The sequence below is a fragment of the Pogoniulus pusillus genome, chromosome 19 (assembly GCF_015220805.1).
Source record: "Pogoniulus pusillus isolate bPogPus1 chromosome 19, bPogPus1.pri, whole genome shotgun sequence".
NCBI lineage: Eukaryota > Metazoa > Chordata > Aves > Piciformes > Lybiidae > Pogoniulus > Pogoniulus pusillus.
In genome coordinates this window covers 12,245,759-12,271,513 of record NC_087282.1, presented here as the reverse complement: position 1 = coordinate 12,271,513, position 25,755 = coordinate 12,245,759, and the positions used below count along the sequence as shown (strand labels likewise).

The 25,755-nt window shown below is 47.4% G+C and overlaps 1 long non-coding RNA gene across 1 annotated transcript in view; it reads right to left on the bottom strand.

The window, feature by feature from the left end:
- LOC135183952 (uncharacterized) overlaps nucleotides 1-25,755 on the bottom strand; it is a 54,298-nt gene that overhangs the window by 17,378 nt on the left and 11,165 nt on the right. The window contains exons 3-4 of the long non-coding RNA XR_010305788.1: nucleotides 2,442-2,589; nucleotides 1,708-1,792 (exon numbers count right to left, since the gene is read on the bottom strand). This is a non-coding gene — a long non-coding RNA (uncharacterized LOC135183952). The remainder of the gene's footprint in view (nucleotides 1-1,707; nucleotides 1,793-2,441; nucleotides 2,590-25,755) is intronic.

The window sequence follows — 25,755 nt, the reverse complement described above, 5'->3', positions numbered from 1 at the left end:
TTTTTGGAACTTTCCATTGTCCTATTTGAGAGAAGGTCTTCAAGAAGCTAGCACCTCCTCAGAGCTCTGCTCTGCTGACTCACAATGCATTGACAAGTGTAGCTCACAGGTGAACTGACCTCACTGCTCATCTTTAATCCAACTGTTTGATCGTACATCTCTTCAGAATGCTTCATAGAAAGGACTTGGGGTGCTGGTGAGTGAAAAGCTGTTCAAGAGCCAGCAGTGTGCACTCCCAGCCCACAGCCAGCCATGTCCTGAGCTAATCTCAGCAGCGTGGGCAGCAGGTGGAGGGAGGGGATCCTGTCCCTCTGCTCTGCTCTGCTCAGACCCCACCTGCAGTGCTGGGGCCAGCTCTGGAGTCTTCAGCATAGCAGAGAGAGGGACCTGTTTGAGCCACAGCAGTGGACCAGAGGAAGCCACAGCAATGATGGGAGGGCTGGAAGCCCTCTGCTGGGAGGACAGGCTAAGAGAGTTGGGTTTGTGCAGCCTGGAGAGGAGAAGGATCCAGGGAGACCTTCTGGTGGATTTTCAGGACTTCAAGGGGCTGACCAGAAAGCTGGGGACAGACTTTAGAGCAGGGCCTGTTGTGACAGGACAAGGGGTGATGGTCTGAACTAACAGAGGGAGATTCAGACTGGAGAGAAGGGAGAAATGTTTGACACTGGGTGGTGAGAGCCTGGCCCAGGTTGCCCAGAAAGGTGGGGTGAGATGTCCAATTCCTGGAACCATTCCAGGTGATGTTGTTTGTGGCTCTGAGCAGCCTGCTCTGTTTGCAGATGTCCCTGCTGACTACAGGTGGTTTGACCGGCTGACCTTTAAAGCTCCCTTACAACCAAAACCAGGCTGGGATTCTATTAGGCTAAGACTATTAACAATCCAGGGCAGAAGCTCTTTCAGCATTCATTTGTACAGCCCCCTTGCACAGTTTCCTTGATTGACACTTAGCTAACACACACAGAAACACAAATGAAATTACTGTTCCACAGCCCAACAGACACCCTGTCAGGACTTATTGCTGACCATGCTCTGATGAACCCAAACGCCTGTGAAGCCCTTGAGTTAAGCTTATAGGAAGCATGATTCAAGCTGTCATGATACTTCTCAGTGACTTGACTTCAGTTCAGATATAAAAGCCAAGCCTCTAATAGCAGCCTTTTATGCTTAGCTAGAAAATGCCTACTGCAGAAAAATTCAACAGAAAATAATAAGAGCCCAAGGGGTCAGCTACTCATCCAATTCAAAGCTGGAGATTTTAAGAGCAGCTTTTCCTGTGAGATTTCCAACATTTCAGGCTTTTAATCCTTTAAACTCTAAAGCAGCTGCATCACAGGGAGGAAAGAAAGAAAGGAAGAAAGGAAGAAAGGAAGGAAGAAAGGAAGAAAGGAAGAAAGGAAGAAAGGAAGAAAGTAAGAAAGGAAGAAAGGAAGAAAGGAAGAAAGGAAGAAAGAAAGAAAGAAAGAAAGAAAGAAAGAAAGAAAGAAAGAAAGAAAGAAAGAAAGAAAGAAAGAAAGAAAGCAAGCAAAACTTACAACTAACTCAATAAAAGAAAATATCCAGACTTGTTTGAACTCCAAGCACATTGTGATTGGAGTTGGCAATGAAAGTTTGGCTCAGCTCTTAGTGCCTTTGATTCTTGGGTTCCATCTGCAGCAGCAGCCTTGTTCAGCACTGCCTGAGCCTGATCTTTACACAAATGGAGCTCACCTTGATCTTCAGCTCCAGCAGCTCCTGCTGACTCCCAGAGAAGCTTCCAGGACTTGTCCCCTCTTGAAAATCAGGTCTATTGTGTCTGAGCAATCAAGAGAATTCAGAATGAACAACCCTTCACGAAGCACAGCTTGGTAAATCACCCTCCCAAGATATTCTGCCATTCTCTTTTCTCATAACCACCTGTAATAGGTGGTTTGTCTTTTTAGCTTAGGAGGGTCATTGGGCTGGCCAGCCTTTTGCTGGCACCAGGAGGGGGCTCATTCCAGAGGTAAGAGCCCATCAGGGAACACATGAACATCTAATTTGCTCCCTCAAAAGACTTGCAGTAGAAAAGTGGAGAAATAAGCCTAGCTCTTCAGGAAGGAGAAAACACAATGTGCAGTTGGGAGAAGGAGGAAAATCCCCAGGAGTGAAGGGGCTGGTAAAGTCTAACACAAGGAAAAATCTACACCTGGATTTTTACTGAAGTCTGAGAGTTTCTGGTTCAGTCAAAAAATAATGTGCCCCCAAAGGGGGCTGATGTGAGGCAGCTCTGTCCTTTTGCTGAGGATGAACAGTGCCTGCTGGGTGTGGTACATCTCAGTTTTGTCTTTAAAGAAGTGGTAACTTGAAAAATGAGTGCAAAATGCATTTTCATTTGTTTAGATTGCTGTGGCTAGGCAAGAGATTACATGTGGCTCCTGTGGGACTGAGTATTAGGTATACACAACAACTAGCTGTAACTGTACCTGGAGATCAAAGGCAGAGGTGTCTTCTTCATGCACCTCTCAAATCAGCATGCTGATCTGTTTGTTGTCCTTTATTTTTCCTTTCCTTTGCTTATGGAAGCTCTGTGAACATTTCTGACACTGAGACTCAGTTAAAATTGCAGTTCACCTAAAAAAGAAGCAGCAAAAATAAGTGAATTGTCTTGACTCACATTTTCCTTTCCAGCCTCCCTACTGACACCACTGCTTAGTCTCCCAATTCTGGTTCCCTTCCTGCTCTCTCTCCCTGCCGGCTCACTCCTTGGTTCCTTGCTTAGACAGAACTGATTAGGATGAGTAGGAGCACTGCCTGATAAGGAGAGGCTGAGGGACCTGGAGTTTTTAGTCTGGAGAAGACTGAGAGGGGGGTTAATAAATGTTTAGAAATATCTGAGGGCAGGGGTCAGGAACTGGGGGACAGGCTCTGCTCACTTGCTCCCTGGGATAGGACAAGGAGCAATGGATGGAAGCTGCAGTGCAAGAGGTTCCACCTCAACACAAGAGGGAAGTTCTTTACTGTAAGAGTCACAGAGCACTGGAACAGGCTCCCCAGTGAGGCTGTGGAGTCTCCTTCTCTGGAGACTTTCAAGGCCTGTCTGGATGCATTCCTCTGTGACCTGAGCCAGATTGTATGGTCCTGCTCTGGCAGGGGGGTCGAACTTGATGATCTCTTTGGGTCCCTTCCAACCCCTGACATCCTGTGAGCCTGTGATCCTATGAGCCTCTATCTGTTCAGCATTCATGCTCTACTAGCTACTTCCATCTGAGATTAATCTTTCCATGAGGGGATCAGGAGGTGGTTGTGTGTTCAGTGGTTAAGTGGAAATCTCCATTCTCCAGCCAGTAAAGTCCATCCTCACTCCATTCTCCTGTGTCTAAGCGTTCAGAGGAATAATGAGTTGCAGAGGCACCTTGCAGTGCCTTGCAGTGGTGAACATCATCGTGGTGAAAACAAAGAGCATGAAGTGCCTGGCGATTTTCTGATCTACCATAGAGAATTTCACTGTCCCCGTGTCAGCACCTTACAGGATGTGACCATCACACTGCAGACTCCTGTTAGTAGAGAGGGCTCAGTTCTTCCCGTGTTATCTCTTCTGTGCTGAAAGTTTAGCTGGCATTAAGGAACAACAAGAATACACCTGAAATCTGGTGGCAGAGCTCAACCTTCAGCGTTACACAAGGCTCTAAAATACTGACACTGAACCTGGCTGCTGCAGGGAAGGCAAAGCAGCTGCAGAGCAGGAAGTTTCCAGTCTCTGCTTTTTGCTTAGAACAACAGAAAAATTTAATCATCTTGCTGCCTTAAAAACATCCAGGACAGGGAATGTGCATTTTCCTAAATAACAGAAACAACCCTCACAAGGAAAAGAAGCCTTCTCTCTCAGGGCTATTTCCATGGTAACTCGTAAATACAAAGCTCAAGCTGTTTTGGCTGCGGGGATGCTCAGAAGAGGTAGCAAGATTGGTGGTTGTTGTTGTTGTTAATAATGGGAAACCATCAGCACTGTCCTCTCATGCAAAGCAGGCTAAATCCTTTTGTTTAAAACTTTCCCAAAGCTAGCAAAGAAAGCAGGAAAAAAAATCACCCTGGCAGATGAAAGACTTAGAAAGCATAGAGTGACTGAATTAGAACAGAGACTTATGATTTACCTTGCTACTTCACAGAATCCCAGCCTGGTGGGGGTTGTAAGGGACCTCTGGACATCATCCAGTCCAACCTCCTTGCTCAAGCACGGGCATCATCCACAGCAGCTTGCCCAGGATCACAATGGCCAGGTGGCTTCAGAGAAGGAGACTCCACAGTCTCTCTGGGCAGCCTGCTCCTGGGCTCCAGCACCCTCACACCGAAGAGGTTTTTCCCTGTCTCGAGATGGAACTTCTTGGGTTCCAGTTTGTGCCCATTTTCCCTTGTCCTGAGCACCACTGAGAAGAGTCTGACCCCATCCTCTTGCCCCCCACCCTTTAGCTCTTGCTGAGCACTGAGGAGATCCCCTCTCAGTTAAAGAGATCCTTGGATTCAGAAATGCAAGATGAAATCTCTGCTTCGAACTAGAGACCTCTCCAACTGCAGCCCAGCACATGGAGATGTACCTTTTGCCCTGCTGCTTTTCAGCTCTGCAAGCCTGAGCTTGGCTGACTGCATGGTGCCTAATCCTCTAAATCTAGAACACATTAAGCCACCCCCCAAAGCCCCTTGCAAAGACAGCCAGAGGTCAGGAATGTGCTGTCTTGGGATGGACTCTAAAGTGATGCTTTAAGCCCAGAGGTATATTTGCCTTGAAGCAAACTGGACTTGATTCCCACATGCAACCTCTCAGCACTATTAAGCCAGACTCAATATTAACTTTTATTATGTGTTGTTAAGGGGAAAAGCAGCCTCGGGCAGGCTTTAAGCATGTGGCTAGCACTTTGCAGAGTTCATCATAACAAAATGTACCTCAGGAAAGATAAGGAGATGCAATTATTGCCTCCTGTCTCCCAGGTTTGAGAGTGTAAAGACACCTGCCAAGGCAGGTATTCAAATGCTAAGAGATTCCTAAAGCTCATCATTGCTCTTAATTGCTCATTAGCACTTGGAGTGCTGGCTGCCCTGACATGATTTCCTCTCTCAATAGATATTTTAACAACATGGTCATCGATTAGTTTTTCCTGCATAGGATCTTAGCTCACCTAAAATCACAGGATCAGAGAATCATTTCAGCTGGAAAAGCCCTTCAGTTGGTCTTGTGAGGAGCAACCAAGGGAACTGGGGTTGTTCAGCTTAGAGAAAAGGAGGTTGAGGGGAGACCTTCTGGCTCTCTGCAACTTCCTGGAAGGAGGCTGCAGTGAGGTCGGGGTCGGTCTTTTCTCCCTTAGTATCAGGTGATAGATTGAGAGGAAATGGTCTGAAATTGTTGCAGGAGAGATTTGGGTTGGAGATTATGAACAATTTAATTCCTGTAAGAGTGGTCAGGCACTGGAACAGGCTGCCCATGGAAGTGGTGGAGTCCCCATTCCTGGAGGTGTTCAAGAAATGTGTGGCCATGGCACTCTGGGCATGGTTTAATGACCATGGTGGTGTTGGGTTGGTTGGACTTAATGATCTCTGGAGATCTTTTCAGGTCAAAGCAGTTCTACGATGCAATGCTTCTGTAAGATCATTGAGCCCATCCATTATCTAACTACCAAGTCTGATGCTAAACCATGTCCCTTAGCAGTGATAAACTCTTGGAAATGAAATGCAGAGCTCAGGGTCTGCCCATGTGTCTGTGTGTGTTCTGGGAGGGGTCTGTTTGCTGGTTCAAAATCTCTCACCTTCATTCTGTCCCAGCCTGTGCTGTGCTGTCCACTGCAGCCCCAGCTGAACATTATTGTGTATAAAAATTGTATATCCTTGCATAACTTGTGACCCACTTTGAATTCTGACAGGATAAAAAGCATAGATATGCTGGGCAGTTGATTGTGAACAGTGTGCACCTGGGAAGGAACAAGCCCATGTACCTGTACAGGTGAGGAGCTGACCTGCTGGAAAGCAGCTCTGCAAAGAAAGACCTGGGAGTCCTCATGGACAACAAGTTCCCCATGAGCCAGCAATGTGCCTTCACAGGCAAGAAGTCAAATAGCCTCCTGGGGTGCATAAAGAGTGTGGCCAGCAGGTGGAGGGAGGTTTTTCTCTCCTTCTACTCTGCCCTACCCAGGCCACATCTGATGAGTCCAGTTCTGGGCTTCCCAGTTCAAGAGAGACAGGGAACTACTGGAAAGAATCCAGTGGAGGCTATGAAGATGCTGAGGGGCCTGAAGCATCTCTGTGAGAAGGAAAGGCTGGAGGACCCGGGGCTGTTGAGCCTGGAGAAGAGCAGCCTGAGAGATCTGCTCGATGCTCAGCAAGAGATAAAGGGTAGGGGGCAAGAAGGTGGGGCCAGAAGCTTCTCAGTGGTGCTCAGTGACAAGGGACAGTAGACACAAACTGGAACCCAGGAGATTCTGTCTGGAGATGAGGTGAAAATTCTTTGCTGTGAGGGTTCTGGAGCCCTGGAGCAAGCTGCCCAGAGATTGTAGAGACTTCTTCTCTAGAGAGCTTCCAACCCCAGCTGGCCATTGTGATCCTGAGCGAGCTGCTGTGGGTGCCCCTGTAGCAGGGGGGATAGGGCTGCATGACCTCCAAAAGTCACTTCCAACTCCCACCATGCTGGGATTTGGGGATGTTTGTTCTGTGATGCTTGCCAAAAAAAAAAAAAAGGTAGGTAAAAAATTACTTGAACTGGCATGAAAGGTGCCTGGCAAAGGTGACAATCACTGATGGCATGGGCATGCTTCCACCGACCCTATGAAACAGTTCATACAGCATCAATGTCCCAGCTGTGATTTAATCTCTAAAACGAAACAAAACAAAAACAACAAACAGCAACAGCACAAAAAAAAAAGTCCAAGGATGTAAAAAATACATCAGAAAGGAGGGAATTCTGTGCTACACATTACCAGGACATTAGTTAAAAAAAATTGCTGCCTTAACTCCCTGCATTTCAAAGTGCTCTGTTAGCAACCATTTTTCTTCACAGTGGAGTTAAGCAGAGGCTAAGGATGCTTCAGACATGGATCCTGTTAATATTACAAGTAGTTAGACTTGTGAGGGACTAAAAAAGGTCACAAATGACCTGGGTTTATTTTTAATTCGCAGATGAAGAGGTCACTACCACTCCTGTGCTGCTATGAGGGCTTTGAGATGCTGGAGGATTTTCCTGTGTAGATGAAACTCGCAGAGATCTTAAAATAGGCATTTCTGTCCTCTGAAATGCTTTGTAATTCAAGGGTTGCACTGTGCAGGGAAAGCAGAAGTGCAAACCAGCCTTTAAAATGGTCATCCTCTAGGTTTTCCACCGTGGAGACAGAAATTAGGCCAACCTAGAGCTTTCCAATTTCAATTCTCCTGCACTTGCAAATTAAAATCTTCCTTGTATGGATGTGATTGATTGTCCATGTTAACAGTGACCAGTTTGTACCAGTCACACTTTAGTGAAGCTGCTTTCTCCCTCTATTTTCTTTATGCTCTGGGAATCTAATTTCTCACTTGTCATCATGTGTTGTCCCCAGGTGCCCACCTCTGACACTTCAGCTACTGACAAGCCCATGAAAGAGTCAAGCTTTGGTACCAGGAGAGTCCTGTCTGTTCTTCTAACCCTGCCACACCAGTCCAAATGCCTGTGGGAACAGGGGATGTGCCAGCTCCAGCAGGACCCAGCAGCTGCTCCCAGTGGGAAGTAAGGAGGGAAATGAGGAAGGCTGGGCTGGAGTAGCTGCAAATGTTTTTCAATTAGTGGGTCCTTCTTTGTTGCTGTAAAGAGAGGGGATTAGGGGCAGGTCACAGGCCAAGAGATAAAACCTCCAGAAACAGGAGCTTAGGCAGTGCCTCGGTGGGCAGCTGGTGGGTTGGGAGCACTGGGCTGGATCTTGTCTTAAGAGTGTGGGCTCAGTGGCTGCAGCTGAGCCAGACTGTGTGACCCACCATGGCACAGGGGGTTCTCTGTGCCCTGCTGCTGCTGTTGGCCCTGCCAGGCAGCCCTGGGCAGGCTGGGGAGTACTGCCACGGCTGGGTTGGCAGCCTGCAGCGCTGGCACCGTGGCTTCCAGTGCCCCGAGCGCTACGATGGCCCCGAGGCCACCTTCTGCTGTGGCACCTGCAGCTTGCGCTTCTGCTGCTCCTCCAGAGAGGCCAGACTGGACCAGGGCCGCTGCCCTGGTGACTACCAGCAGCCCAGTCCCAGGCCGCCAGTGCCAGGTAAGCTTTCCCTACCTCTAGCACTTCGGTCTTGCTTTCTTCTTTGTACCCCTTGTAGAAACCTTTCTACCCCTTGTAGAAACCAAGGTCCTTCCTCTGTTTCTCTCTCCTTCAGAGCTCCAAGCTGTAACCACTGCAGCAGGCAGGTGTGGACCCCTGGCACTGCATGGGCCAGAGCCACTAAGTCCCCTGCAGTGGGAAAAGGGAATGACTTGGAGCTTCACTCCAAAGACTCTCCTGTCATCCCTACTCTTGGGAAAGCTTTTAAGCTACTGACAAAGTCCTCTGGTACTGGTATGGATTGATACCCCTGGTGGAATGTTCTGTGTTGCTAACTCCTTCTATAGAATCAAAGAATCATGGAACGGTTTGGGTTGGAAGGGACCTTTAAAGCTCACCTAGTCTGCCCCCCCCCCGCAGTCAGCAGGGACATCTGCAGCTACAGCAGGGTGCTGGGAGCCCCATCCAGACTTCACAGTGGGTGATGCTGCTTGACTCAACACCCTACAGAACGGGTTGCAAGTCGGATGCACAGCAAAACAGGGTTTAATGTTTGTGCCAGCCATGATCTGGGACCTTTGTAGCTGTGTGGTGGCAAGGGTGATGCTCCTCTGTGGGCTTTGCCTGACTTGGCTCCAAGCAGGTACTTAGATGCCTCTAAGTAATGTATTTAACTGAAGTTCTGGCTTGTAAAAAATACTTCTAGCCCTCAACCCCTGACTGCACAGGTCACCCGACCCCAGGTGAGGTCCTAACTGTAAAACTCAGTGACAATTTCTGCTTCATCCTGCACGACTGAACAATGGCTGTGACACTGGGGTCACTGGAAGAGCTCTTGCAGGGCTATTCATGGCAGCTGCTGCAGGGCTGACTATGTCAGACTGTTTCAAAGCAGTAATTGCCAGTTTTTAATCTTCTTGCTGCAGCCAGAGAAGAGGTGAGAGCAGAGCCACTCTGGCCTGCTCCCTGGTGCACCTTGTGCCTTGAGGAATGAAGAGCAGACTAACACTGGAACAGGTTGTCCAGGGATGTTGTGGAGGTGTTCAGGGCCAGATTGAGTGAGGCCTTGAGCAACCTGGTGTAGAATGGAAGGTGTCCCTGCGTATGGCAGGAGGATTGAAACGATGATCTTGAAGGTCCCTTTCAACCCACACCATTCTAGGCCTCTGTGCCCCCAGGCTGGCTAATGTCACTCTTCCCTTCCCAGTGCCCGGCTACCTGCCGTTCCTGCTGGTTGGGTCGGTGTTTGTGGCCTTTGTCGTCGGCGGTGCCTGCGTTGGAATCTGCTGCTGCAAATGCTTCACATCCCAGGATGAGGGGCAGCAAAGTGGACTTGTACCTGGCCAGACCTGGCTACTAGAACCTGACCTTCCTTCTCGCCTCTCCAGTTCCAGCTCTGTCACCAGAAGCTCGCTGAGCAGTGGTCCTCAGAGCAGCAACATCTGCATGACTCTAGCTCCATCCCTTCCTATCATTGGGCTGGCTGAAGATCCTCGGTTTTTAAGCCCTCCACCTGCCGGTGGGCAACTCTTGCACCCTTCCCTTGCCAACCATCGGCTATCAACTGACCATACCACAGCAATGGCCCCAGCACCTTTCCTCAAAAGAACACTTTATGGACACAGCTCTAACACAGCCCCTCTTGGGGTAACACAGGGGGACCAAACAAGGTACTCAGGAGTTCATGTCTGAGCATATGCCACATCAGCATACAGCCTGAACTGGAAGCTGCTTCACTATGGTAGAAGATGCTTTTGGACTGAAAGGAGGACTTTAAACGTTTGATGCTCTTGGGAAATGCAGCGGTTTGGGGCTTTTGAAGCTCTGAAGATCACAGAATGGGACCTCTGGAGATCATCCAGTCAAACCCCCCTGCAAGGCAGGGTCACCTAAAGAAGGTCACACAGGAACACATCCAGCTGGGTTTGGAATGGCTCCAGAGATGAAGACTCCACCACCTCCCTGGGAGCCTGCTTTAGTGCTTCATCACCATTTAATTAGAGAAGTTCCTCCTTCTGTTTAGATGGGACTTCTTAGGTTCTAGTTTGTGCCCATTACCCTTTGCCCTGTCTCCAGACATTACTGAAAAAAACCTGTCCCCATCCTCCTGAGATGATGTTTTAGAACTTATCTGAGGTTCTTGGATTGTTTTGTTTGTTTTTTTTTTTTAAGCTTGTATTATTTTAATGCTGTAGAAAAAGGCAAGATTCTGAGCCCTCTATACTTGAAATTACTTCCACCCTTCCCTGGTCCTTTCAAACTGCTTTACCGTGCTCTAGGGGACCTATCAGAAGACTTTGGTTCTATAGCTGTGTCACTTCTCAGCAGCTTAGGACAGAGATGTGCCTCAGTGAAGTTAGAGAGTGTGGACACTTGACAGCCTGTAGAGCACAGGAAGGTTGTGCTTCTACCAATAAACTGATGCAAGAAGGTAAAATGCTGGTGACTTACCAGCTCCTGATGAGTTTGTGCTGGTGCTCAGAGAGCATCTTCTAGCCCTACTTTCAGTAAAACTTATTTAGTGCAGGTCCCAGGAGAAGGAAATAAACCAAGGCTGTGTTGCTGCTTCTCTTCTGGTGGCTTAGTGTGGTGTTTGCTTTTTTTATTACTAGTCCTTTACATAAGTGGGCACTTTAAATGGATGAAAGGTAAGAAGGACTGCAGGACCTCCATTATGGGGACAGGCTGAGGAAGCTAAGGCTCTTCAGCCTGGAGAAGAGAAGGCTCCAGGGAGACCTCAGAGCAGCTTTCCAGTACCTGAAAGGGGCTACAGGAGAGTTAGAGAGGGACTTTCTACGAGGGCTTGTAGTGCTAGGATGAGAGGCAATGGTTCTGAGCTGGAAGAGGGGAGATTAGAGTGGAGAGTAGGAAGAGATTTTTTACAGTGAGAGTGGGGACACACTGGAACAGGTTTCCCAGGGCTCACTTCCCCCTAAGACCTTTCCAACCCAAACAATTCGATGGCCCTGTGATTCCACGAAGAACAAAATCAGCCTGCATTCAGTGTTCTGGGACTGCTGGAAAAGTTTGAATGCTAAGGCTCCTTGTTCAGATGCCTGCTGCATGACTGCAGCCAGCCCCTTCACAGCAGGCCACTGAGAGGAAGTTGTCCTGGAAAAATACTAGTCGCTGCTGGAGTGCTTTAACACCTCCTCAGAGCACAGAGAGAAGAGTCATTGTCCTGGGAATCCATCTTAAAGGGGCTCCACAGGTGTTACCAGTGGGAGCAGGGCCAAGGCCTTAAAAGTCTGATGTGTAGAAGAATCAGATGCTAAAGCCTTTCCTGTGCTAGCACTGCCTGTCTGTCCTGCTCTGAGCCAGACCGGAGCTGATGCTGGTCAGAATGGGACTTCCCAGCTCAGGCTCTGCTCAGTGAGGCACTTCCTGAAGTTCAGGCCAGAGACTGCTTCTAGCAGGGACAAGCTGATGGGGAGAGCTCCTGCCAAGGGCTGGGTTGCAGAAAGGCTCTGCCTTAGCCTTGCTCCTGGGCACAACAAAAGCACTGCCACATTGTCTCCTCCACCTTTGGGGGCAGAGGTGGCACCTACGTGGAGGAGCAGATAGGACAGGTGACCCTCAACTGCCCAACAAGGGATTCCATAGCATCTTCAGAGAGAGCATCTTTAGAAGACAGCTGACAGATCACCAGGGCCAAGCCTCTTCATCCCTGGCCAGTGTCCCAGGAGGGCTCTGTCCCTTGTGCCTTTCATCCTGATCTCTGTGTTTCTGAATCCAGTTCCACAATGCAGCTCCTGAATCTGTTTCCCATCTCCTGCTGAGTCTAGTCTGGGACTTGCCCAGTGCTTTCCCTTAGCATCAGTGGTACCAACGGTGACATCATTGCCACCAGGAGTTGGGCTCCAACTTGCTTTGTGTCTCTTTGTCTCTATTCCATGGGATCCTTCTTCTTGCTGTCCCAGCTGAGTTGGTTTAGTTTCTTTCCTACTCCATCACTCTCTCCCTCTATTTCTCTTCTCTTTAGGAAGGCAGAAGGGTTCATGGAGGACCTCTGGCACTCCACTAGTGGCCAGCCCAGGCCTGACCCATGATATTTTCAAACAAAAAACTGGCACACTAAAGATGCTCAGAGATTTCTCTTTCAAGTCATTGTGACTGACAGAGTTCATAAACAACTGTCTGACCTTACACTATGGATGTTTTCCTTCAGAGCCTTACATCTTCATTCTGGTGTCCAGTACACCCCACAGGAACACTTGCACTAAGCTCACACACATCCAAGTGCCTCCATTTGGAGGGGCAAAGTGATCTATCTGGCTAAATTTCTGACTCTTCCCTGGTGTGAGTCAGACATTTCAGAGTGTTTCACTGACCCAGCACTGTGACATGTTTGCTTGGCCAGTTCTTCAAATTGCAATAAGTGTGAAAACAATACCCTAAAAATAAAAGCTTCCTCCAAATACCAAGACTCATGTTGTTTTAGCACTGAAAAATAACAGGTTAAGGCTTCCAGAAATATTCTGGTTTGAGCTTCAAAGCATTGCCCTTGTTACAGTCAGAAGGGCCACTGGGATTTCCTGGTAACTATGCCAATACACAGTGCCACAGGTTTAAAGTGAGGGTTTTAAAGCTGTGCTGCTAAAAGCCCTCAGAAAATGGTTTCCATTTTATAAAGCAGCTGTTTGTTGTGTACTTAGGAAAAATCTGCAGCTGAGTGTGCTAAGTTTACTTGGTTAAATGTCCAGTTTTGCTAGCACCTCGCACCAAAACCTCAGGTCACTTTAGAGGGAAATGAACAATCTCCTTCCTGATGCTTTTTGTTCTGGGAATAGCAGGGCAACTCGGGTCACACTTACACTGCTAGGAAGATTTATTTTACACTTAGCAGACTGGGACATGAGAAAATGGAGAATAAGTGGCTTTATCAGCTACTTTCTCCTTTACTAAACCACGATTCCTCTCTACTGTGGATTTGCTGAGCTAGAAAGGTAAAGGAATATGGGACCTGGCAGTCAGAACACTTAAGCCTCAATCTGTAGAGTATACAGACCTCCAGTCACCCTGGACAGGAATTGAAAGCTCTCAAAGAGGCAGCTTCAGGATAAGGGTTTAAATTAAATAAGAAATCAGAGAAACAGTCTTCCTGATACCGTAAACCAGAAGAGGGTCAAGAGGTTCGCTGTAACCCTAAAGGATTAGAAGGAAAACAAAGCTGACCAGAAGAGAAGAACAAAAAAGCTAAACGGTTTGGTGAATGCTGCCTTAATTGCTCTGCTGGGAGGATTAGCAGACTGTTTGGAATCAGCAGCTCTTCTTCTCCCCCACCTTCCTCTGTGTATTCCACAACTGGAAAACTGAGATAGGGAGTTAAAAAACAAGCAAACAAAAACCCCAGCCAGGCAAAAGGGGCTTAAGTGAGCAGATAGCCTGGCAAAGGCACAGTGGGAACAAGGATTTTCTGAAGCCCTAGCACGGTGTTTTTTATAGTTCAAACCACTGCTTGCAGCACAGACGCAGGGCAAAATTTTCAAGGGCTCAACATTGCTTTTCCAAACTGTGAGAGACAAGAACTAACCAATTTGTTGCACTCTCTGGGCTGGAAAGAGGATTCTCAAAGAAGCATTTGCTTAGCACCTTCCATCAGGCAGCACTGTAAACTGGGATTACCTCGGTCTGAGTTAGCAGCCGCAGGAAGAGCAGAGCAGCTCCTGTGAGGACTGAGGGCAAAGCTCGGAGTGTTTTCTATGGAAATGTCAACTCTTTACTAATTTCAGGAGCCTGGCTGCTGAGTTGAGCACATCTTCAGATAGAAGGGGAAAACTCCGAGTGTTTTCTATGGAAATTCCATGCCTTTACTAATTTCAGGAGCCTGGCTGCTGAGTTGAGCACATCTTCAGATAGAAGGGGAAAACTCCGAGTGTTTTCTATGGAAATTCCAACCCTTTACTAATTTCAGGAGCCTGGAGCTGAGTTGAGCACATCTTTAGATGGAAGGGGAAAACTCCGAGTGTTTTCTATGGAAATTCCAACCCTTTACTAATTTCAGGAGCCTGGAGCTGAGTTGAGCACATCTTTAGATGGAAGGGGAAAACTCCGAGTGTTTTCTATGGAAATTCCAACCCTTTACTAATTTCAGGAGCCTGGAGCTGAGTTGAGCACATCTTTAGATGGAAGGGGAAAACTCCGAGTGTTTTCTATGGAAATTCCAAGCCTTTACTAATTAGAGGAGCCTGGAGCTGAGTTGAGCACATCTTTAGATAGAAGGGGAAAACTCCGAGTGTTTTCTATGGAAATTCCAAGCCTTTTTTAATTTCAGGAGCCTGGCTGCTGAATTGAGCACATCTTTAGATGGAAGAGATGTGTTCAGGCTAAATCCCCCCTTTTTAACTCCACTAAACTGCTTTTCCTGGTTCAAGCTAAAGAAGCAGCGCTTAGCAGAGACTAATAGCCGATTTAGCACCTATTGTACTTGGCGCTTGGCTTTGTTTGCCTAATGATGCCCCCAGCCCCTTCCCCTCAACTTCTCATTAAGAAATTATTTACTCTCTTTGCTCCTTAATCCTCAGTAATGACGCAAGGAATCTGAATTGTTTTTGGCGTTTTCTTTCTGGATTTAGAAGGCAAAAGAATTGAAAAGGTGCAGACGACAGCTTTAGCCCTCAGACGCTTGGTAGAAGGCTGGCAGATTGGTCTCCGTGTGCTTTCCTGCCCTGCATGGCATTGCCTTGAGCAGTGCTTCCCATCTTCTTAGTCCTCCGTTTGACTGGAGATAACCCAAGGTGCATTTTTTGTCCAGATTTTTCATTGAAGATAAACCAAAATGTATTTTTGGCCAGATTTCCACACCCCCAGCCCCAGATTCAATCAATATAGTTTAAAGCATGGCAGGTTTCTGTGCTTCCTGTAACCCTGTCTTCACATAATCCCTGTTTCCCTCCAGCATTAGTATTGGTATTATTCCTATTATTATTTTGTTGTTGTTGTTGTTACAAAATTAATATCCAGCATTGACTAATCCAGTTGGTGCTACTAGAAAATAAAATGGAAGCAACCAAAAAGAGCTTTAACTCCTCATGCTATACAGCCACGATTTAAAAAGCTTTGAATTAAAAAGCAAGCCCCCTGTCTGAAGAGTTAAATAGCTCCATTTTTCCCTTAGTGAATACTAAGGCACAGAGAAGTTGTTCAAGGTCCAGTGCAACTCCCCAGGGTTGAAGGGAGACCTTCTGGCTCTCTACAACTCACTGAAAGGAGGCTGAAGTGAAGTGAGGGAGTCAGCCTCTTCTCCCTAGCATCAAGTGATAGAACAAGAGGAAATGGCCTGAAATTGTTCCAGGGGTAAATTTAGATTGGACATGAGGAACCATTTCTTTCCTGCAAGAGTGGCCCAGGCATTGGAACCAGCTGCCCAGGGAGGTGTTGTAGAGATGGGTGGACACGGCACTCTGGGACATGGTTTAATGGCCATGGTGGTCTTAGGTTGTTGGTTAGACTTAATGATTTCCAACCTTAATGATGCTATGATGCAAGGTATCCAAATGAAGTTTGAAGTGACAGTTTGTGTCTATACTCCTTAGTCTGGCTCTTAGAATTCCAGGAATGTTCAGATCCCATTCCTTTAATCACCTGGCTTCCAAAACCAGGCCCTGACACTTCTACCAGAGAATCCATTTATACAGCCTAGAAACTATTAGAGTAAACAGATGGATGCTTTTGATTCTCTCCAGAAGAGAGCAGCTGTGGCTGCAAGCACAAGCATATGCGTTCACCCAAATTAATCACAATGTGCACTTGGGGTTACTCTCACAGTTTATCTCAAATACATGAATTAAACACTCTATTAATGGTTTAGCTGCTGTGGGTCAGTGTGTTTTGGCTCTCAGACTGACTACTGCCATAATGAAGTGAAGAGAAAATTGCATCCTGGCTGTGAGACAACACCTTCAAGGAGATAAAATTCATTTGTCATCTTTTGCACAAAGCCGAGTCGAACCGAAATAACCTCACAAAATGAAGGCCTGGCAACAAAATGGTTGGCAAGAAAAGAACTACCATCAGCTGTGTAACTTTGAGATGTACTTCAGAAAGGACAACATCCTTGAGTCTTCTTCAAGACTCCCAGAATCTGACAATTCCATCATGGTGGGGTTGGAAGTGACCTGTGGAGATCAGCCAGTCTAACACCTCTGCTAAAGCAGGGGCACCCACAACACCTTGGCCAGCATCACACTGTCCAGGTGGGTTTGGAATCTCTCCAGCCCCAGGTCTCTCAGCCTTTCTTCCTCACAGAGATGTTGCAGACCCCTCAGTATCTTCAGAGCTTCCACTGGACTCTCTCCAGTAGTTCTCTGTAGCTCTTGAACCAGGGAACCCAGAACTGGGCCCAATACTCCAGTAGTGGCCTCATGAGGACAGAATGGAGAACCTCCCTTAACCCACTGGCTACACTTCCCTAGAAGCATTCAAAAAACATGGAGATGTGGTGCTGAGGGATATGGTTTAGTGGTGACCTGTGAGTGCTGGGTTGATGGTTGGACTCGATGATCTTGGAGGTCTTTTCCCATCAATGTGATTCCACAATCATATGGAAGGATTAATTTCTGCTCAGACACAACACGGAAGGATGTCAGGGTAAAACTGAAGACAGATTATACAGCTCCATCCTCTCGTTTGCAAAATGATAGGATGCAGCTAGCAGTGAGAGCTCATCAGTGCCTGCCTAATAACATTGATTTTATGTGGCTGTCTTTACAGCAGCTATGACAGGAGGCTGCAGAGCACCTTCTGTAACCCCTTCTGCGGCCGATCACAGCTCGTGCGTGGCAATTCCCTGCATGTTCAGTGATGATGCCTCCAGGTGCTGCTGGAAATTATTTCACAGAAGCAGGTATTACACTTTGCCTCTGAGCTTATGTGGAGAAAAAATGTCAATGCACTGCACAGCTAACCAGTCCCAGTAGCTTGTTGGGACAAGGAGTGCTGGGAAGGTGTTGAAAGGGAGGAAATGGCCTGGAGTAGTACCAGGAGGTTTGGGTTGGACATAAGAAGAAACTTCTTCACTGTTCTCAAACCCTTCCTGGAACAGGCTGCCCAGGGAGGTGCTTGAATTGCTTTTCCTGGAGGTGTGGCAAAGATGAGACAGAGATTTGGTGCTGAGAGACGTGGTTTAGCATATTTAGAATGGTTGGACTTGATCACCTTCCATGTACCAGTGTAGGGCTAGGTGCTAGGTTGGACTGGATGATCTTGGAGGTCTCTTCCAACCTCACTGATTCTATGATTCTATGATTCTATACCAGGAGGATGGATATTCCCTTTTTACAAGGAGTCCCATGGAAAAGACAAGGGCTGATGGGTGCAAGTTACACCTGGGAAGATTCCAGAAGAAAATGCTTCCCCATGAGGACAGTGAGACAATGGAATTGTTTCCCAAGGGAAGCAGTGGATTCCCTTATGCTGGGCAGTGTTAAGGCTCAGCTTGACAGGGTGCTGGCTCAGCTCATTCCAAGTACACTATCACCTAGAAATGGTCCTTGGGGTCTCTTCCAACCTATTCTTCTATCATTTTGTGATCTCAATGATCTCTTCCAACCTAAACAATTCTATGGTTGTATGAAGGGGGAAGCCCCAGCAGTGCCTGTCACAGGTACCTCACAGCAGACTGCTGCAGAAGGAACTGATCAATTAAGTACCTGGCATATATTAGTCAGAGATAAATGACTCAGTTTCAATCACAGAAGATTTGAGGAGCGAAAAAATCCATCCAGCTATGGGTTTAGAGGCTGAAGCAGTCCCAGGTAATACTCATAGAGCTGGCTATTATAAAGGAGAACATTTATTTCAGTATCACAGCTACAACAAACTAAAAAATAGAAGCAGAGGTCCCACATGGATGCAAAGTGTTTTGCCAGGCAGGGTGTGATGTGTCTCCTGGGTTAGAAGTCATATTTTTTTGTCATCAGTTCTCCTGCTCCTTCTGCTGAATAAACAATCCCAGCTGATTTCCCTGCTCCAGATGATCTGTCCAAGCAAATAATCTTTTCATTTATTCTCCCCCTGCCTAGGAGGAAATCTTTCTCTTCTATTAAAAAATGGTTGCATGGGAATAGTGGTCAATGGCCTGTGAAATGAGAGAAGGGGTGAGGGAGAAATTCCTTGTGGATAATTTAGATGAAGATCTATCTAGAGCTGTTCCTCTGGGGTTATCCTCTCAGCAACTGTCAGTTCATCAAACACAGAATGAACAACATCATAGAATCATAGAAACAACCAGGTGGGAAGAGACCTCCAAGCACATCCAGTCCAACCTAGCACCCAGCCCTAGACAATCAACCAGACCATGGCACTAAGTGCCTCATCCAGGCTTAGCTTCAACACTTCCAGGGACAGCAACTCCACCACCACCCTGGGCAGCCCATTCCAATGCCAATCACTCTCTCTGCCCACAACTTCCTCCTAACATTCAGCCTCGACCTCCCCTGGCACAACTTGAGACTGTGTCCCCTTGTTCTGGTGCTGCTTGCCTGGCAGAGGAGACCAACCCCACCTGGCTACAGCCTCCCCTCAGGTAGTTATAAACAGCAATGAGCTCTGCCCTGAGCCTCCTCTGCTGCAGGCTGCACACCCCCAGCTCCCTCAGCCTCTCCTCACAGGGCTGTGCTCCAGGCCCCTCAGCAGCTTTGTCGCCCTCCTGTGGACACCTTCGGTATCTCAACATCTCTCTGCAATGGAGCAGCCCAGAACTGGACACAGCCTGACCAGTGCTGAGTACAGAGGCAGAATAACCTCCCTTGTCCTATTGGCCAGGATGTCATTGGGTCTCTTGGCCACTTGGGCACACTCTGGCTCATGTTCAGCCATCATTCTAGCTGGAGTGGGTATGAGTTCCTTCTAGTGGAGAGAACCAGCATTGGTCATCTGTGTATCATGAATCCCCTAATGACAATCTAATGCAAATGTAATACCCTGTTTACTAGGAAAATATCCCCATTTTAGGGTGGAGGTGGCTATTTTGCAGTAGGAGGATCTGACTAGCATTGGTGGACACACTGCTGACTTCTAGGAAGCATTCAGAGTGTTACAGATTTGTTTCAATATGAGCTGTCACTTTGGAGAGGAAAACAGAACTGAGTGACACCAGGTGTATTTAGGTAACATCTTAAAAGCCACTGAGCTTGGTCCCAGAAAGAGCAGGGCTGGCACAACTGAGAGCTGAGAAGAGGCAGAGGCACCTTTTAATCAAGCAGAGCCAACAAAGCCTGTGCAGTTATGAACCATGGCTTCAGTTAGATACTTAGTCTGCTTTGGGTCTCTCCAGCGTCAGTGAAAGAACAGAGGAACCTCTGGAAGGTGATTACAGACCTCCTAGTTATGATTTTACTGTGAGTAGCTCTCAGAGATTTGCATACCCTCAGAGCAGCAGCATGATATGTCACTAAGTCAGACGCTTAGGGTAAGCCTAGAGATCACAGAATGATGAAATGGTGGAGGTTGGAAGGGACCTCTGGAGGTAATCCAGTCCAACACCCCTGCTAAAGCTAAGTCACCCACAGCAGCTTGCCCAGGATCACAATGGCCAGGTGACTTTGGAAGCCCTCCAGAGAAGGAGACTCCACAACCTCTCTGGGCAGCCTGCTCCAGGGCTCCAGCACCATCACAACAAGGAATTTTCTCCTCCTGTTCAGATGGACCTCCTGGGTTCATTGTCTCTCTTGAACTGAGGAGCCCAGAACCAGACCCAGTACTTCAGTAGGGTGGAACAAGAGAAGAGGAGAGGGTCACATCCTTCTGAGGGCACCCAAAGGATAGAGAAGAGTCCATTGTCAGTGTTTAGTTATTCAGGCACTGCAGAGATGCAGAAGGCAGCCCCTGGTTGCTCTGGTTCAGTTTCACAGCACAGAGCTGCTGTCTTCGGCTGGCATTTTTCATCCTGCTTGTGTAAGCTTCCTTTTTAAGCAAAATTTCTCTCTAACCCAGCATGTCCCCTAGGGAGACTTCAGCCCCTTGGCTGGTTGAGAATGTGATTGCAGATGTTTGCTTTTTTAAACAGATGACTAAGGCTGAACACGATATTGAGATTTAGGAGCTGTTATTAAGACTTGTGTTCCTGCAGATATGGGAGGGCAATTTTAGTTTAATCACTGCAAGTTAGACTTAGGAGGTTCAGAAAAAATAACAAGTATTTGCAATTATGTGGCTGGAGCCTCCTGAGAGATATAAACTTCACCTCAGGCTACCATTCAGTAAACATGCTTCTCAGTTCCTAACTTGCCTTGCAGGATCCTTCTCTAAACAAACTTGGGTGCTTTGCTGGCCCCAGGTGAGCTGAGGGTTTAGGCAGACCTGTGTAACCTTTCCAGGCCCTGCTCACCAGGAGATGCTTCAAGTAACGGGACATTGTAGCCAGATGGGGGTGGCCTCTTCTCCCAGGCAACCAGCAATAGAACAAGGGGACACAGTCTCAAGTTGTGCTGGGGAAAGTATAGGCTGGATGTTAGGAGGAAGTTCTGCACAGAGAGAGTGATTGGCATTGGAATGGGCTGCCCAGGGAGGTGGTGGAGGCACCGTCCCTGGAGGTGTTCAAGAAAAGCCTGGATGAGGCACTTAGTGCCATGGTCTGGTTGACTGGATAGGGTTGGGGGATAGGTTGGACTGGCTGAGCTTGGAGGTCTCTTCCAACCTGGTTGATTCTATGATCCTTGGGATGATATTTTTCAGGCAAGCTTCTTCATTTTTTCCTTCCTTCCTTCCTTCCTTCCTTCCTTCCTTCCTTCCTTCCTTCCTTCCTTCCTTCCTTCCTTCCTTCCTTCCTTCCTTCCTTCCTTCCTTCCTTCCTTCCCTCCCTCCCCAACTTGGTGTCATTGTTGGAACAGGACTTCTGTTGCCTGGAGGTGACAAAGTCAGGTCCTGTACATCTTGGCCTTGTCACTGTGCTGCGAGTGACACCTTTGTGGCAAGAGATCCAAGAGATGCAGAGCAGCTCAGAATCTTCACTGTGGAAGATTTTCAGGAGATCTTACTGAGAGATTTAAAATTATTTCACTTTGAAATATGGGCAAATTAAACTCCTGACAATGTCTGTGACTGGTGATGTGCCCATGTGCCAGAACGGTGTAGTAGATGCAGAGGAAAGCAAGCTTATCCAGAGCCCTTAGATAGCTGCAGACAGAAGTAGAAACTAGATTGTCCAACTTCATTTTGGTGTTAGCTCCTGTTGTACTGTGCAAATAAAGAGCATGTTTAGATGTGATGAGGGAGATGTGTCAAATTAGGTTACCTGAAGGGTGATTGAATTTAGAGCACTGTGAACAGGAGCAGTTCATTGCTGGGTGGTAAAGAGCTGCTGTGTGAATGCTGTGCATCATTCCACTCAGAGCAGAGCTTGCTGCTGCTGAGCCGTACTCTCTTCTCAGGGAAGCAGTGGGAGATTTCTCCTCTTTTTATTTCTGTTCACTGTATTATGGCTGAGAGTGCTGAGTGGGTTTGTCTCCTTCCTTTTGGAGTAAGGAAGGGTGACTTACCCCTGAGGAGTGTTATGAGTGTAACAAAGCACTAAAGAGAAAGGCTGCCCCACATCTGGGACTGCCATCTGTAGAGATGAAGAAGGTAAGCACCACCCTCACCCCCAGTAAAATTCAAGGCCGTTTTCTTTGTGTAATCACAATGAATGTTCAGAGGCTGTTAGAAGAGCAGACAGACCTCTAGAGGTCCCCTCCATAGACAGAACAGAATATATAGAATCACAGAATCGTTTGGGTTAGAAGGGACCTTAAATCACCTGGTTCTAAGCCCCCTGCCATGGGGGCTGCTCCTCATCCAACCTGGCCTTGAACACCTCCAGGGAGGGGACATCCTCTTCCCTGGCCATCTTGATACACTCTCACTGTAAATAATTTCTTCCTAACCTCCAGTCTAAGTCTCCTCTTTTCCAGCTCAAAGCCATTGCCTCTCATCCTAGCACTATAAGCCCTTGTCAAAAGTCCCTCTCCAGCTTTCTTGTGGACCCCTTCAGGTACTGGAAAGCTGCTCTAAGGGCTCTCTGGAGCCTTCTTTTCCAATCCAATACATTCTATGATTCTACAGTTGTTAGGTCTGGGAAGGTGTGATGAGCACCATGTGTTCTTCAGATTGGAAGATCTATAGCTGGGGAGCTCTATAATTCTATTAGCATCTCAGATGAATCCTGGAGCTTGCACAGATTTGCATTTCTGCCTGTACACACTTGCACAGAAATGATAAAATATCTTCTATTTCCAGCACCAGAGCTAACCTTTGGTAAGTAAAGCACTGGGGAGCTGAGGTACCACTTAGAGTAGATTAAATTGCAGCTGCAGAAAAAAAAATCACTTGGATTTTTCTTGCAGGAGACACTGCACTCTGTTTCCTCAGCCCCTAGAGTATGAATAAAACTGAAATTATGGAGGCAAATAGCTTAGGGAGTTTCAAATAAGGAGCAGACAATAATATGAGTAAGAACAGGTAGGATAAAAAGAGAAGGGCTATTATGTTGCCTGCATCTGCTCCTAAATTTATCACCAGAATACAAGTAAGGTACAAATACTGCCAGCAGGGCCATCAGGGAGAAGAACTCAGCGTGAGCAGCACAGCATCTCTTGCAGCAGGGACTTTGGGTGTGTTTCTGGCTTGCTAACTAGAGGTGTTTTAATGAGACCTCGTTTTTCAGGCGGTGGTTGGTTTGCTCTTTCCGACACCCAGATTCCTTTATTGTGTGAAGAGATGATGCTTTAAATAGCTACATGCTTTCGGCTACCTGTTTGCTATGTAACAAGAAGGATGCTGGAAATCACCCAGGACTCATCTGAGCTCAGAATTAATTGCTCTTGGTCTTACATTTTGAGTTCTGTGCAATATATATCATAATTATTGCCTGGCACCAGAGGAGAAAGGAAACCTTAGCACTGTACAAGTATTCCATATGCTACAACATCCAGGGAAATGGTTTCATCTTTAGGTTTATCTGGGCTACGAAGATGCTGAGGAGCCTGAAGCATCTCTGTGAGGAGCAAAGGCTGAGAGCCCTGGGGCTGCTGAGCCTGGAGAAGAGCAGCCCCAGAGGGGATCTGATCAATGCTCATCCTCAGCTAAAGGGTGGGGGGCAAGAGAATGGGGCCAGACTCTTCTCAGCAATGACCAGAATATGACAAAGGGCAATGAGCACAAACTGGAATCCAGGAGGTTCCATCTGAACAGGAGGAGAAAGTTCTTTGGTGTGAGGGTGCTGGAGCCCTGGAGCAGGCTGCCTAGAGAGGTTGTGGAGTCTCCTTCTCTGGAGGGCTTCCAAAGTCACCTGGACATTGTGATGCTGGGCAAGCTGCTATGGGTGACCTTGATTTAGTAGTGGAGTTGGACTGGGTGATCCCCAGAGATAGCTTCCAACTCTCAAAATGCTGTGATTCTGTGATTCTCTCGTTCTTACATGCAGGTCCAGTCTAATATTTTAAAGCACTGCTTCAGGTTTACTAGCAAGAGCACAGAATTCTTTGTTTGTGGCAAGCAGAATTCACAGAGGTTGTTACCTCTTATGTGACAGTGACAAAGGAATGCAAATAATCCTCACCACAATCCCCTGGATGTCATCAGGATAACAATGTTCTGGAGCATCTTATGCCTTCACACTGTAGTCATCCAAAGAGCAGCAGCTGTGGGAGTGAGCCAGGGTAGGATTTCTTCTCTAAGGAATCAGAGAGAGAAACCAAATGATGAAGCTGCTCTGGCAGAAGGTTTTCAGGTGGCTGAGCAGAAGTCTCGCAGTGTTATGACACATCCATACAAAAGCAGAGGCAGACTGGATTTCACATGGCTTACTGCATGGCTTTGTGCTTCAGGTCCTTCTGGCAGGACAAAGTAACTTTGGGAGAACTGCAGCATCATTCACTGCAGGAATTTTGGAGAGGCTCCTCTTGGCAAGGGGAACTTTGGTCAGAAGAGTTTAACTTGGTGGTTTGGGGAGAAGTTTGAATCAGAGGATGACAAACACAAAGACCCCTGACCTGTGGCAAGGGAAAGGGCAGAATCAAAGAATGGGTTTTGTAGGAGAAGTCCAACCATTAACCCAGCACTGTCAGGTTACCACTCAGCCATGTCTCCCAGCATCACATCTCCATGGCTTTTAAAGCCCACCAGGGATAGGAACTCCAACACTGCCCTGAGCAGGATGTTCCAGGTCTTGAGAACTCTTTCCATGGTGAAATTGTTCCTCATATCTAACCTAAACCTCCTCTCGTGCAACCTGAGGCCATTTCCTCTTGTTCTGTCACTTGTTCCTTGGGAAAAGCAGCTGACCACCATCTGTCTTCAGCCTTCTTTCAGGGAGCTGTAGAGAGCCAGAGGATCTCCCCTCAGCCTCCTTTTCCCCGCTGTGTTTAATATTCCCTCATACTGCTCAAGACCCAAATGACAAGCCCCTGTTGTAAGGACAAGTGACTGTACTCAGGCAGGATGCAGTGACACAGACGCACAGCAGCTTCTGTTACATGCAAATGGTGCCAGGCTTTTGCTCTCTCCTCTCGCTCTGTCAGCTTTGTTCCTGAATTATGGCTTTAATATCTCAGGCTCTGCTCTGACTGTGATTTGTTCTTTGTTGTCTTCCTGATCTGCACCTTAGAATAACAAGTTGTCAGGGGCACTGGAGCTGGTTTTAACAGTGCACTGCAGATAGAAAATAGCTTCCATCTTCCCAGTGATGTCCAGCCATGGCCACACATAGAGTCATGCAATCACAGAATGGTTTGGGTTGGAAGGCACATCAAAGATCATGTAGTTCCAACCCCTGCCATGGGCACAATACCTCTTACAAGACCAGGTTACTCAAGGCTCCATTCAACCTGGATCTGAACACTTCCAGGCTTGAAGCCTTCATGACTTCCCTGTGCAACCAGCTCCAGTGCCTCACCAGCCTCTTGGGGAAGCATTTCTTCCTGTCTAATCCAACTCCAGCTTCTTCCAGTTTGAAGCCATCACCCCTCATCCTGTCACTCCATGCCTGTGTAACAAGTTGCTCTCCAGCTCACCTGCAGTCCCCTTCAAACACAGGAAGTCTGCTCTAAGGTTTTCACAGGACCTTCTCTTCTCCAGGCTGAACAACCCTGTTGTGTTTCTGCTGTGCTGAGGACTCCAGCACTGCAAGTCTCAGCACAGCGGAGCAGAGGGGCAGGATCCCCTCCCTCTACCTGCTGCCCATGCTGTTGAGGATGAGCCCAGGACACAGCTGGCTCTGGGCTAGGAATGCACAGTGCCAGCAAAATGATCTTTCCATGACTGAAACACGTTCAGAAGTTGTGAACCTTTCAGAAGAAACATCTGAGCAGAAACTCCCTATTACCATCCAGAACTAGGAAGACTAAAACCTGCACATGACTTTTCAAAACTGAGGAACAATCTAGCAGAGTTTCTGAAGTTGAGCTATGAGAGAAGTCAGGAGGTGCTCTATGAACAAAGAGTTTGAAAGCTCAGGGCCTTGTAGCTGTGAGTGTTCCACAGTGTGAAGAGCTTATCAAGGTAAACAGATGCTAGAAATAATAATGGCACATTCTCTTGAACACAGGACAAAGGAAGGGCAGGTGGA